Source organism: Neofelis nebulosa, chromosome 13 (assembly GCF_028018385.1).
Source record: "Neofelis nebulosa isolate mNeoNeb1 chromosome 13, mNeoNeb1.pri, whole genome shotgun sequence".
Lineage (NCBI taxonomy): Eukaryota > Metazoa > Chordata > Mammalia > Carnivora > Felidae > Neofelis > Neofelis nebulosa.
This window is the reverse complement of record NC_080794.1, coordinates 62,091,296-62,106,361: the sequence shown is the minus strand read 5'-3', so window position 1 is coordinate 62,106,361 and position 15,066 is coordinate 62,091,296. Positions and strand designations below refer to the sequence as shown.

Sequence of the window (15,066 nt, the reverse complement as noted above, 5' to 3'; positions counted from 1 at the left end):
CCCCGCAGAGGAACTTAAGCAGAGACCTGAAGGATGAGAATGAGGTGGCCTCAAGAAGAGTTGGGGGGAACACTTTCATGCAAGGGCCCTAGAAGGGAGCAGTCTGGAGGATTCATGGAGCGGAGAAGAAAGCTAAGTAGGGTAGTGAGGTAGGAGAAGAGGGATGTAAAGGCAGCTGGAGAGCTAAGCAGAAGCCAGATCATGCAAAGCATGAGGACCACCATGAGGAGCTCGGGTTTTAGTCTAAGAGCAATGAGCAGCCACTGAAGGGAACTGCTATGACCCGACGTAAGTTTTAGGAGGGTGACTTGAACTGTTCTGTGGAGAACAGATAGCAGGGAGTCCAGAGCTGGGGCAGAGAGCCTAGAGAGATGCTACTGTGGACCAATGAGAAACTGTGATGGCTCAGACAAGGGCATTGGCAGTGGCAGTGAAGAGCACAGATGGGGAGAGATGAGAAATACAGTAAGAGGTAGAAATGAAAGGCCATGTGAATGGATCAGATGGGAGGGAGGAAGGATAACAGAGGAACAATATTTTTTAACCTTCTGCCTCCTTTTATACAAACTCCAAGATAGCAGTATCCTCAATCACATCAACACCGTACAAACCCCAGAATGGGTTTGAGCTCTCCTAAAAACATGTTTCCATCCCTCCCCAAGAAAGGGTGGACTGGCTGAACATCTTTGCAAGGGCCTTGAATTAATATTAGCACATACTGGGCCCTCTTCCAGAATGCTAGGCCACAGAAATTTGTACCACCTTCACCTCCCCCAACCCCAATGAGCCCTGATCCTAATCTAGACATGACCACATGAAGGCAGGCCTTCACCATCATTCAATTTTATGGTTAAGATTTTCTCTCCAGGCCTCTACCCTGCATTTATTCCTATTTGGAATTCCCAACCCACCCTTCTTCCCATTAGTGTCATCTGTAAACTTAATGATGACCATGTTCTATATTTTAGCCCCCAGGTCCTTTAGAAACAATGTTCTCTGTATTTATTTTTGAAGTCATGAGCAGATGGCCATTCTGCATGAACACAGGCACTGAAATCTGAACCAAGGAAATGTGATTTTGGAATGAGACTGGTTCCCCATGACTAGTGCTAAACTTTATGCTATAGAGTTTAATTTAATATTGGAGTTAGTGTTGTAATCAAAATAAAATTTACAGCAGAGTTGATCTGATACATCTAATAATGTGACTGTTATTATGCTGTGAGAGAAAGAACATTTGTATAAATGACTTATACACATTACTATTTCACAGCCCCACCAAAGATATAGTTTTATTATAAGAATTTTCCTTGTCACCCATGTGAATACAAACTCATGAAAGATAAAGATTCTATCTAGACTTTAGTTCTAATCATTGTACTCACAGGGCTGAGATTTCCCTTGATATACCCCGTCCTCTGCTATACCTACACCTACACCCAGGCCCTTAAGTTTCCACATCTAACATACTAGAAGGCTAGAAAGAGCAGAAACTCTAGCTTCTGGGGCTATGGACTTTTTGCCTGAGGTATGATGACAATCATCATATTCCTATTCTGTGGGGTGATTAAGGGATGTGTAATGTTGGAAATTACATCGTAGACAACGCATTCTTAGACAATTCTGCATGTAATTTTGCCTTGCACCCACGAAAGCATCCAATCTACAGAAGAGTTACATCAAAAATTTTATGTTGAAACATTATTTATGGTCAGTATTGAAAGATGCCAAACACCACTTCCCTTGTGCTGCCAAATTCAGAAATTCTTTTATGGAGGTAAAATGTTGAAGAATCTTTCTACCAGTCTTGTCCTTCTGAGTTTAAATGCTCCTCAGCCCAGCCCACCTCCATGTTTTCCCACAGGTAGCCCACCAGTCTCTCTCTGGTTCTTGGATTCCTACCCTGTTATTTGAAATACATAAGAAGGGGATATTGCAGTGCTGCAGAGTTGTTAAGAAAAGTGAGGACTGATCATGCCACCTGCCTAATTTGCAGGAACCCACGCAAAAAGAAAATATGGAAACTCAACCAAAAAAGTGCCATTAAACATACTAAAATATAAAGCTTTTTTCCTTTCTGCCAGTCTCTCTTCTGAATTACAGTATCTTTTATTTGCTATTTAAGTTTTTCTAAGTAAAGAACAATTAAAATTTTAAATAATTAACATGAGTTTTGCCATTTATCTTTCTATTGTGTATGTGAGACTTAAGTGCCAATGTAAGAGCATTTAAATTGCAAGAAAACTATCAAAATTGTACAATTTGTATTTCATAACTTGTACATGCACATGTATTTTGTTCTTTCAGAACAATGGACACATTGCATAAAACACACACTCACCTTGCACTCATTTCCAGACTCAATGAGCTCCCACATATCATGATCTACCCAAATTCTGTGCTCATTGGGCATTGTAAACACTTTATGTCACTTGGGCAGCAAAGAACTACAGACACAAATATTGTGCATTTCTCCTCTGCTCATGTGCATGCTCCATTGCCTCATTAGGCTTTGCTCACAAAACACAAATTTCAAAGACAAAACTAAGAATTTCAAGATGGCAATGGTAGAGCATGAAGCCAAACACGGGGCTGTTTTGAGCACAAGGCCCTTCTGAACATGGGGTCTTGTGCAGTTGCATGGATTGCATGCCCATGAAGCTGACCCTGGGACTGAGAAGGGGTAATAGGATTGGGTAGTTGGGAGAAGGCAGGAGGAACAGGACCTTGACTCTGCCAGAAGAAATCCCTAACTATGTTATGAAAGGCCCCTAGCCTATTGGATTTCTGGTTCAGTCTCTATCAGTAACACCCGGAATTTTTGTTTATATCTTTGGCTAAGGGGGTAGAGAAGAGAGGAGGGAGTTCTGCCAATTTTTTCATTATAGTTGACACAGAAACTTCACTGAGGTAGAAGGGAGAGACCAGATAGTGAACCTATATGACACAGATTTTAATTCCTAATCATAAGGGAAACTTTTAAATGCATTTTATGTGTCCCACTTATACTTTTAAAACAACTGCTGTCACTTAAAACTAAGGTATAGTAATCAGAGAAAAACAGAATAAAATTTTCCATCCAGCTTGTTTTGTGTGGAGAATTTGACTTTGTGCAATTCAAGACTTAAGTCAGTGTGCTTTTGCAAATGTCAGAATTATCAAATTATGTAATGAGATTTATAATAATGTCTTCATTCAGGGTTCAATAAGCTGTTTTCCAGCTGGCAATTTTCTGGAATTGGACTTGCCTTTGAACTTTGAAATTTTTGCACATTTCAGAAAGTCCATATTCTATTTCTTACTAGGTTTCTGTGCCAAGGTTGCTATTCTTTCCAGCTTCTCCGTCAACTAATATTTCTTTATTCAAAGTCTATAAAACCCCATAAATGAAGGTCTTCAGGTTTATAATGATTGATTTCCAGTATGTGAGAGTTGTGTTTGAAAGTATCAAATATCAAATATAAATATGAAAATATCAAATAGTTACTGAGTTGGTAGTGTGCTTTCCCATTTGCACTTATTAATAGTAATATATATTGGTAAAGTACCTGTTCCAAAGTGTTCCTGTCGCTAACCCTCAGTAACTCCCTGAATAGTAAGGATAAGGTAATAGAGATAAAAATCTTTTCCAGTGGTTCTGTACTGTGTCCAACCAAGAGTACTGCTTCTTGACCCTGGTCATAGAAAAACATCCAGATAGGAAAAATTGAGCCAGACTGCTGTATGGATGACCACTTTAGTTGATTTTATTTCTAGTATATTTTCTGTTGAGAATGATCCAACTTGGCAACATGGGTTTGCCAGCTAATTATCAATCCTCCACTTTACTTGATGTCAACAAAAATGGTCACCATAATGAGAACTATACTCAAGGTACAGGATAGATGCAGGTCTCCTACCTTTTCTCTCTACTGCCTCTGTCTCCTCTTCTCTAGATTCCTCGGTGGAGGTGGGTTTTATTCCATAAGATCTATTTTCTCACAACCTGGAACTGCCTCACAACACTGCTTTTCACAAATAGCAAAGTACCTACCAGCTTCCATTATAAGATATGGAGTACAGAAAGATTCTCTGTCCCTCCCCAGCTTGACTCTATCTATTCATATTTCTACACATATGCCCTGACTTTGGGATGCAGTAAATGCACTTTGGTGACTGTAAAGTTAACTATACTTTTAAAATCACATGAAGTCTTGGGGCGCCTGGGTGGCTCAGTCGGTTAAGCGGCCGACTTCGGCTCAGGTCACGATCTCGCACTCTGTGAGTTAGAGCCCCGCGTCGGGCTCTGTGCTGACAGCTCAGAGCCTGGAGCCTGTTTCAGATTCTGTGTCTCCCTCTCTCTCTGACCCTCCCCCGTTCATGCTCTGTCTCTCCCTGTCTCAAAAATAAATAAACGTTAAAAAAAATTTTTTTTAATAAAAAAATAAAAAATAAATAAAATCACATGAAGTCTGATATCAATGGAAATATCCTAAAAACCATTAGATATACAGTTTCTTCTTAAAAGATGGATCTTACCCTGAACCTTGAATCTCACTTTATTGGGATGTTTGGATCCACTTGAGTGTGGGTCTTGTAGAGCAGGATCTGGAGTCCAGACAACCTTAATGGACCCCATAAAAGCACAGACAACATATTCATATTCTACACTTAAAAAAGTAAAATGTGAGGTTATTTGGGACAATTTCCTGAAAATCAGTTCTTAAATTTCTCCATAGATGTTCTGAGGGTCTAAAAGCTGTGGTCTGCCCAGCAATTTAACTGCTGCTCAGGAGCAAAGGGAGACATGGAGGGACCAACCTAGTTGTCTGCAGCCAGCATTTCTTTTCTCAGGAAAGACCCTGAACTCAGAAGTGCCTCAAGCATAGAAAACCCTTCTCCAGCATTCAGAAAAAGTAAGGAGAGCTAGCCCCTTCTCACACCAGTGGAGTTCTGGGCATATTTGTCCTGTAGACAGTGGATTGATAGACAGAACTGCTTCGGCCATGCTTTCCCACCAGTTACACATTGTAGCCATTTCAGCTGCAGCCATGCGTGCCAGATTGAATTAAATGTTTTTTAAAAAGTCTCCAAAGCAGGAAAACATCTTTCTCTGACTGGTATTTTTTTACATATTTGTTAATGAGTGTCTGCACAATAAAGATGTGGTCTGTAGCTTGTTTTCCAAGGAGAAATCCAATTTGGCTCTCATGGATGTTGCTGCTACTCAGATATAGTTTAAGTCTTTAATTGAAGCAGCTGCAAAATAGCTTGTGGACAATGCACTGTTCCTGCACGGGCTTTCCTGGAGCTGTCTGGGTGGAGACCACCTTCACTTTTGTGTTCTGAATCCCCTGAGCTTGTCAGAGTGGCTGTCAAAAAAAATGTCTCCTCTGGGGCTGGTTGACCCTGCCGTTGGCCTGTGAAAGCTGTGGTTAAGTCTGTGGCTGACTTCACAGACTTGATTCTTCTCTTTGTAGTCAGAAAGGTGCTAGCATTATGCCACTCTGCACAAAGAAACAAACCAACTTTTCTCCAAATGCCCTTCCAGAAATCTCTCCACTGGCTCAGCTTCTGTAGCCTGCCTAGAAGGCAGTGTATTCTTATAAAGCTGTTCTATAAGCACTAAAATGCACTTAACTTCTTGACCTGTACAAGTATGTTGGGTACAGAAAAGTGTTGGTGGTAAAAGAGGGCAAGTTTGGGGAGAGAGAGGATCTGCCCCAGGCCACAGGGGCTTGCATCCCTCTGCCTACCAACACCCAAAGGATGAGGCAATTAAGGAAGGAGAAGTGGGACCTCAGAGTTAGCTCAAAAAGTTTATTTAGAGACCAGGTAAACTATGAGCTCTTCAAGGTGTGAAAGTGTGTCTTCATTGTTCCTGTTTGTCCAGTGTATCACAGGCGCTCGGTAAATATTGACTGATGGTGATGATGATGATATCTAAACAAAAGTCCTTCTATTACCTATTCATTCATTTCTAGTGAAGGCAGGACCTTGTCTCTGGCCTGACTCTGGTGCACACAGGTAACGCACCCATAGCTTTTACATAAAAGTGCTGCTCCTTTTAACCTTTGTCTTTTTTACCCACTTTTTCTTTCTATCTTGTTCCTGCATTTTCTCCCATATATACCTTATCCTCTACTTGTTCTCATTTGATCGGTTGCTTATTTGAGTTCTGTCTTATCCACCTTGGGCCTTGTTTTCCCCATCATTCATCCTTTCTAGAATATATTTGATATAATAGATATAATAGGTATTTACAGAAGATGATTATTAATAGTAACATCAGCTAGTATTTTTCACTGTCCACCACTCACCAGGCACTGGGCTGATCCAAAAGACCAAAATTCTTTTCATGCATTAGTCTTATTAATCCTTACAACATCCTTATGAGGTAGGTGCAAGTATTATCCTATTTTATAGATGATGATCCTAAGGTTTGAAGAACAAGTAACTTGCCCAAGGTAGTAATCTCACCTAGGAAGTAGTAAAGTTGAATTAGAACCCCAATCTGACTTCAGTTACTGCCACCCACAGTATATCTTGCAAAATGAAGCCAGAGAAGCATCCTGAGTGAAATTAAACTTCTGTACCCACAGCCCTCTCACCCTGTGGGGACACTCTTCCTGATAAAGCCCACCCACTCAAGCCCAGTCTTCACTTACTGCCTCACAATTTGCTTCTGACCAATCCAGGACAAGAGCCTTCCCTGATTATCCCAGCATGACTTCACCACCTGCCCTCACTGTGCTTTGAGAAGAGCTGAGGGAATATTCTGGGGCACTAGACACTGAGACAGAAGCTTTCTCTTACTCCTATTTTCTGGGTCGTAATCCAAGACCAAGAGAAGAAAACACTTATGAGAAGAAACTGGTTCTGCCTGCCAGGACTGGGCCAGGCACTGCCCCAGGCTCATCTCCTCCTGAATTTTCACTGTGATCAAGCAAGGAATGTTTCCATGGTTGAGGAACCTGCAGCTTAGAGCAGTTGAGTGACTTACAGTGAACACAGATAGATGAGTTTTACCTGGAGTTCCAGTCCAGGGTGCCTGACTCCAAAGCCTAGGCTTTTCTCCCTCTGATAAGAGCATATCCGAGGGTCCAGGAATCCAAAAGTGGTTCAGGGAGCCAGCTCTTTTTCAAAGGCAAAGATTGTAGCACAGGTTTCCATGCTTGGAAACATCATTTGACTGGGGTGAATGGAAGGAAAGTTCTTAAATGATCATTAACAAGATATTAGACATTCTTACATACCACCATCATAGATAAAGTGCAAGGTTAATGGGATGCCTCTTGATTCCACACCACATACATAAACAAGAAGCATGAATGTGTCCACAATATATTTATGAGATAGCCTATGAAATCTGGGGCTGCACCAGTGTTTTCCACTGGCCGTAGTCTAGGTCAGTGGTTTGCCAAATGAGGGAAGGTGATTTGAACCCTGAAAGGAGACTGGGCAATATCTGGAGGCATTTTTGTTTGCCACAACTGGTTGAAGGGTGTGCTACTGGCATCCGGTAGTTGCAGGCTAGGGATGCTGCTGAATATCCTACACTACATAGGACAGCCTGTCCCAAGAGAATTATCGGGCCCAAAATACCTGTAGTGCTCAGGCTGGAATCCTGCTCTGTTTTAGGGTCAGGGAAATGGTATGATTTCTCCAGGTCCCTGGGATCCTAGATAAGGGATTATTCCTAGTATATTCCACTGCATCATGGATAAAAAGTAACTTCCTAGGACCAGGAATCTGTCTTAAAAGACTCACTGTTTTTTCCTTTACTCTCATATTCTGCCACACTCACCACACTTCCAGATGTGGGAGAGGGGCGTTCCCCCATACCAACCAATTATCTGATACCAACTAGGTATCCTACAGCTCAATTTCATTCCGACACTGTCTACTTGGAATAGCATCAGGTCCCACCAAGGCTCCGTCTCACAAGACTTCGCCACTTCAGATGCCAGTTTTAAATCCCAGGTTGTCCCTTGTACTTCTGACCAGCAACCTGCTATAAGTCAGGGTTCCCGTGACTGTCTCCTCAGTTTGCTAAAACAGCTCACAGAACTCATGGAAACACTCTCTTAGGTTCACCGGTTTATTGTGTAATAAAGAATATGATAAAGGATAGAGATGAACAACCAGGTGAAGAGATACATAGGGTGAGGTTCAGAAGAGTCCTGAGCATAGGAACTCTGTCCCTGTAGAACTGGGGTACACCACCCTCCTGGCACATGGATGTGTTCACCAACCCAGAAGCTCTCCAAACCCTGTACTTTGGTGATTTTTAGGGAGGCTACATCATATAGGTATGATAAATTGTTAATTCAATTTCCAGCCCCTCTCCCCTCTCTAGAGAATGGAAAAGGGGATGCGGAAAGTGTCAAGTTTCTAATCAAGCTTTGTATTTCCAGTGACCAGCCCCCACCCAGGACCCCAATAAAAGTAGCTTCATTAGAACAAAAGATGCTCCTATCACCCAAGAAATTACAAGGGATTTAGAAGCTCTGTGTCAGGAACTGGGGTCAAAGACCAAATATTAGCAGGAACCAAAGGTAGAGTCAAATATATATATATATATATATATATATATATATATATATATATATATTTCATAGAATCTCTCAGAAAATCAAGGAGAACCCAGTGAAATTTAACAAATCCTACTGAAAATCAGAGAGAGTTCTTATCAGTTTTCTGTTTGCTGGATCCCAACCTAAATTGAGATTTTTGACAGCCTGCTCCTTTCCTCTTCATGCAGTGCTCAATTGATTATAAAATTTGTCCCAGCTTAGTTCTTCATATTCCAGACCTTTTCTCACCGTGAGAAGGTCTGGAAAATGCCCTTCACATCTGCGTTCAAGCTCTGCTCTGAGCTTCTAAGTGCAGCAAGAGGAGCACAGGGCATCTTGGTGGGCACTTCAGGTGAGGAGGAACGTGTTTACTTCTTGCCTTGCCCTGCACCTAACTTAGCCAGTGAAGCGTGGCTGCTGTTCACTAATTCTCATCGAAGCTTTCAGAGGAGGAGAAAAGATGGGACTGATTTTTATCTCCATGCAGCAATGGCTCTGAATTTTTAAGGACGCTTCACTGTGAATTCACTAATCAGTAAGATAAGATGCTTTCCCCCTTTGGCTGCACACTGACAACTTACCCGTTTGATCAGGCTGGCACTTTTAATTATAATAACATTTTTAAATTATATATTCAGAGAGCTGCAATAGTGAGTTCTACCCACATAATTTTAGTACATTCATTCATTCATTCAACAAATATTTATGAAGCACTTACTAAACACCCAGACACCGTGCTAGTGCTGAAGCTACCGCTCCAACCCTTAGGTGCACTGCTGTATATCTCTAAGCCTCAGACCCTCACCTGTGAAAAGGAAAAATAATAGTGCTTCCTCAGAGGATTCATTGGCAAATTCAGTGAGATACTACATGTGAGACACATAGTAAGCACTCAAGAAATCATGGACCTTGTGGTGAAAAACATGAACCCTGATCTCACCGAAGGGTCCAGTGGACAATACATACAAGTCATTAGGCAATTAGCATACATTGGGAAAACTGCTATAAAGAGGAACTGCAGCGTTCACAGGATCACATACAAGAGAGAACCTAACCTGGACTCGGGGCTTCAGAGAGGCTTCTAAGAGGAAATTTAGACAAAAACCCAAAGAATGTGAAAGGGTTAGCCAGGCAGGGCCTAAGAGGAAGGAGTACTCCAGTGAACAGTGTTTCTAAAGGCCCAGAGGTGTAGGAGAATGGGCCTTTCAAGGAATTGGATGAAAGAAGATAGCATTACTCAGAGATAGGTTTTGTTTTCATTTAGGTGTGTATCCTTCAAGTTTAACTCCACAGAGACAATTCCCCTCAAAAATGGGATTGCCCTATGTTAGTGTCTGCTCTTTTTTTTCAAGTTTTTATTTAAATTCCAGTTGGTTAACATACAGTATAATATTAGTTTCAGGTGTAGAGTTTAGTGATTCACCACTTACATACATCCAGATGGCCAACAGACACATGAAAAGATGTTCAACATCACTCATCATCAGGGGAATACCAATACCATCAAAACTACAGTGAGAGGGGTGCCTAGGTATCTCAGGCGGTTAAGCATCTGACCCTTGATTTTGGCTCAGGTCATGATGTCATGGTTTGTGGGATTGAGCCCTGCATTGGGCTCTGTGATGACAGCATAGATCCTGCTTGGGATTCTCTCTCTCCTGTCTCCTCCTCCCCCGCTTGCATGCTCTCTCTGTCTCAAAAACAAAAACAAAACAAACAAAAAAACTACAGTGAGATATATCACCACTCACACAAGTCAGAATGGCTCAAATTAACAACATAGGAAACAACAGGTGTTGACAGGGATGTGGAGAAAGGGGAACCTTCTTACACTGTTGATGGGAATACAAACTGGTGCAGTCGCTCTGGAAAACAGTATGAAGGTTCCTCAGAAAGTTAAAAATAGAACTACCCATGATCCAGCAATTACACTACTGGGTATTTACCCAAAGGATAGAAAAATACCAGTTTGAAGGGATACATTCACCCTGGTGTTTATAACAGTATTATCAACATTAGCTAAATTATTGAAAGAGCCCAAATGTCCATCAACTGATGAATGGATAAAGAAAATGTAGAGTGTACACACACGCGCACATGCACACACGCACACACACACACACACACACACACACACACGAATATTATTCAGCCATAAAAAAGAATGAAATCTTGCCTTTTGCAATGGCATGGATGGAGCTAGACAGTATTATGCTAAGTGAAATAAGTCAATCAGAGAAAGACAAATACCATATAATTTCACTCATATGTGGAATTTAAGAAACAAAACAAACATGGAGGAGGGAAGAGATGAAAAACCAAGAAACAGACTCTCAACCATAGAGAATAAACTGATGGTTACCAGAGGTAGGGGGATGGGTTGAAAAGGTGATGGGGATTAAGGAGGGTACTTGTGATGAACATGGGATGTTGTGTGGAAGTGTTGAGACTGCTCTTTTTCTATACACTATAATGAACATCTTTTGACATCATTAATTATTCTTCTAAAATATAATTTTTAGGGACTGCAAAATATCCATAGTTCGATCTATTATAATTTTTTTCAGTAATTTATTTATTGAACTTTTAATTGTTTTCAGCTTTTTTCCCCATTAAACATAATGCTGTGATGATCATTGAACCAGTTAAGAGTCTTTGGCCATAGGAAAAAGAGGGAAGGAAGAAATCTAGGGAACTTAAGCAGAGAAGAAATGGGGTAGATGAAAAGCTGAAGCACACAGCTTAGAAGGGATGGAATCCAGGACAACATGGAACCCAGGTGGCAGCACAAATGACACTCCATAGAATAAGTGGCATGTTTGGCCATACCATTCAGTTGCCAGACTTCCCTGGAGAGAAAGTCCAACTGGCGTAATAAGATCACTTAGTTTCCTCAAGGAGAAACAATTATGGCCGAATCATTTCCCAGTAGAAATCCAGATGCTGTAATAAGAAGGGGAGGAATTTAGGGCGCAAAACCAACAATGGCTACTGCAACCATCTTACAGACAAATCTTTGCACATATTATGATTATTTCTTTGGGAAAAGTGGAATTGTTGGGTCAAAGGGTATGCAGCAATTTGAGACTCGGATGCACATTACCTCATATTCTCAAGAAAGGTTATTTCTGGGGGCGCCTGGGTGGCTCAGTCGGTAAAGCGCCGACTTCAGCTCAGGTCACGATCTTGCGGTCTGTGAGTTCGAGCCCCACATCGGGCTCTGGGCTGATGGCTCAGAGCCTGGAGCCTGCTTCCGGTTCTGTGTCTCCCTCTCTCTCTGCCCCTCCCCGTTCATGCTCTGTCTCTCTCTGTCTCAAAAATAAATAAACGTTAAAAAAAATTAAAAAAAAAAAAAAAGAAAGGTTATTTCTGGCAATTAATTTTTTTTTCATTCTGGTAAAATATAGAGAACATAAAATTTGCTAATTTAACCATTTTTAAGTATGTAGTTCATTGTCAATTCACAATATTGTGCCACCATCTCTGCTATTTCCACAAAATTTTCATCACTCTGGATAGAAATCTGTACCCATTAAGCATTAACTCCCCATTCTCACCTCCTCCACCAGCCTTTGGTAACCTCTATTCTACTTTCTGTATCTCTGAATTTATTTACTCGAGATATTTCATGTAAGTGGGATCATACAATATTTGTCCTCTGTGTCTGGCTTGTTTCACTTAGCACCATGTTCCCAAGGTACATCCACATTGTGGCATGTGTCAGACCTTCATTCCTTTTTATGACTGAATAAGATTCCATTGTGTGGATATATCACATCTAATTCATCTGTGAATGGACGCTTGGGTTGTTTTCACCTTTTGGCTATTGTGAACAATGCTATAATGAACTTTCACTTACAAGTATCTATCCAAGTCTTTGATTTCAGTTCCTTGGGGGTGTATACCTAGGAATAAAATTGCTGTGTTGAGGTAATTCTATGTTTAACTTTTAAGCTTTTGAGGAACTGCCCAACTGCTTTCCACAGTGGCCACACCATTTGGCAATTCATGTTTAATATTAAACACTAGGAAATGTTTCAATAACATGCTGGACTTTCATGATCTGACTATCAAAGTTGTTGAAATAAGAACAGTTTAAATGCATATTTTGCCAAAAATATCTCTCACTGAAAGCATATAATTTGGCTTCTTTTTACAGCAAACTTCAAAATGTCTGGCTTTTTGAAGCCAGACAACATCACCTAGTTATCTCAGTGAGCAGATTCAATACAGACCTTTATAATTCTTTGTGCAAGCTTATGATTGCTTGCACCTGAAGTATTCCTAGAATTCTGATTTCATTTTTTTTTTCAACGTTTTTTATTTATTTTTGGGACAGAGAGAGACAGAGCATGAACGGGGGAGGGGCAGAGAGAGGGAGCCACAGAACCGGAAACAGGCTTCAGGCTCCGAGCCATCAGCCCAGAGCCTGACGCGGGGCTCGAACTCACGGACCGTGAGATCGTGACCTGGCTGAAGTCGGATGCTCAACCGACTGCGCCACCCAGGCGCCCCAGAATTCTGATTTCATACCCCAGTACTTCTGGTGTCCCTTGAGTGATGACCATCTGGGCTGCATTTCTGGTTTGAAGGTTTCCTGGGTCTCGATTCCACCCATTTCTCTGGTTTGGGCATCATACCCATTGTAATGGGCTAGAAGTTCCTCCCTGCTGCCACTGACTGCACCGCAGAGCCCCAGCTCAGCCAGTGCTTCCTCCCACCCTCGCTTAGGTGTAGGATTGATGGGGCTGAGTACAGACAAACTCTGTAATTTGTTTCAAAGTAGATTAAAGTCCGGCTGTAGATAAGACTGAGTAAGAGGAGCAAGGGGCAAGGAGCCAGACCCAGGGGAAGAGGGTTACTTCTAGGCTCTTCTAGTTCTACCTCTTCATTGAGCATTTTTATGTTCTAGGTGCTGTGTTAGGCTTGGGGACACAACTGTAAGAAAACACAGTCCCACCATCATGGAAGTCATAGTCTAGAAGAGAAGAGACATATGAATCAGAAAATCCCGTCCATAAATGTGTAAATACAAACTGAATCAAGTGTCCTAAGAGAAACTATTTCTGTGGTTCTATGAGAACATATAACACAGAAATGTGGCTCAGCCTAGGCAGGGGATGGGGGTGGTCCAGGAAGTCTTCCCTGGGAAAGTGACCCTAAAGCTAACATCTGAGTTAAGAGTTAACAAAGTGTATGTGTGTGAGCTAGTGATCGCCCATGCTGGGGAGGGGTGTGTGGGATGGGGTTGGGAGGTAATTAGAGAAACCGGAAGGCCCTGTCTGAGGTGGGAGGTAGAAAAACATCAATGTCCTTGAGCACAAAGGGCCAGGTAGATAAAAGCAGGGTGGTAAGGGGCCAATTCAAGTTAAAATCACAGTTTTAGCCACTGGTCTCTAGCCATTTGATAGTTGTGAGTAAGGTGGTAAAAAAATTGATTGGAGGGGATTTCATTCCCTCTAGGGAGAGCAGCAGGGAAAATTGTAGCTTTTAGTATTTCCAAAGATGCTTTAGTCACATGGAAACTTTCTGGATCTTCCCTACAGCTCCCTCTCTGTGGAGGAAGTTGGAGCAGCAGGGTTCTTTCCCTTACATGCGAGCTCTGGCATGCCGCCATGTCTAATGCAAACATCCACGGTGATGTTCCACTTCATTTCTTCATGGCTCTCTAAGGTCAGATATCTAGATTAAGGTGGCTATTGGTATAGCATTTGTGCCCACTAGGACTTAACTAGGTTTTTGTGACTTTGGAAGTCAGACAAGAGGCTCCATGAAGGAAAAATATTTGTCATTTTTTGTCACACTTCAGGGCATATATACCTCCCACAAGAAGAAAATACTGAGATTAAACAAGTTTAGGCAGCTGCAGCATGGCCTGTCAGTGCCCAGGAAATCCATGGCCTTTTGAACCTTGCAAAGTTATCATTTCATTCCCATTCTGCCTTGGAAGTCCCCCACATCAGCTTCAGGAAGTGAACTTTAATTTGATCATTCATTCAATCAAACATTTATTGAGTACCAATATCTATGTTCACTGGCACTGGGGATGCAAAGGTAAGCCTTGATCTGAATGAGGTTCCTTCCAACCTTCTTTAATCTCCCAACACACGCACACATGCATACACACACATGCTCACACCCCTCAAATACACACAGCCAACCCCTCCCCCCACATACATACAAGTTATGTTTATGTTTTCTGGGCAAGTTGCAATATAACTATGTACCTACTGGAATATAACTATTTTCATGAGGCTAGAAAAACAATCTTTCAAGGAATGAAGAGAAGAAAAAGCGACATGTATTAAATACTTCATTTACCAGGCACTATGACAGATGTTGCCAGATATATTATCTCATTAAACCCCTACAAGGAAATTGAGGTTTAGAGAGAATAAATTACTGTCCAGGATTTGAATATGTATCTTTCAACTCTAAGCAAATTATTTCACCACTTTTGTTTCTCTGTGAAGCTTTCCTTGAATCTCCTGGTTGTAAATAATTATTTCCT

General features: G+C 41.5%; 1 protein-coding gene across 2 annotated transcripts in view; it reads left to right on the top strand.

The window, feature by feature from the left end:
* The window catches only part of HPSE2 (heparanase 2 (inactive)), a 688,711-nt gene that overhangs the window by 633,058 nt on the left and 40,587 nt on the right, over positions 1–15,066 (top strand). The window lies entirely within an intron of this gene.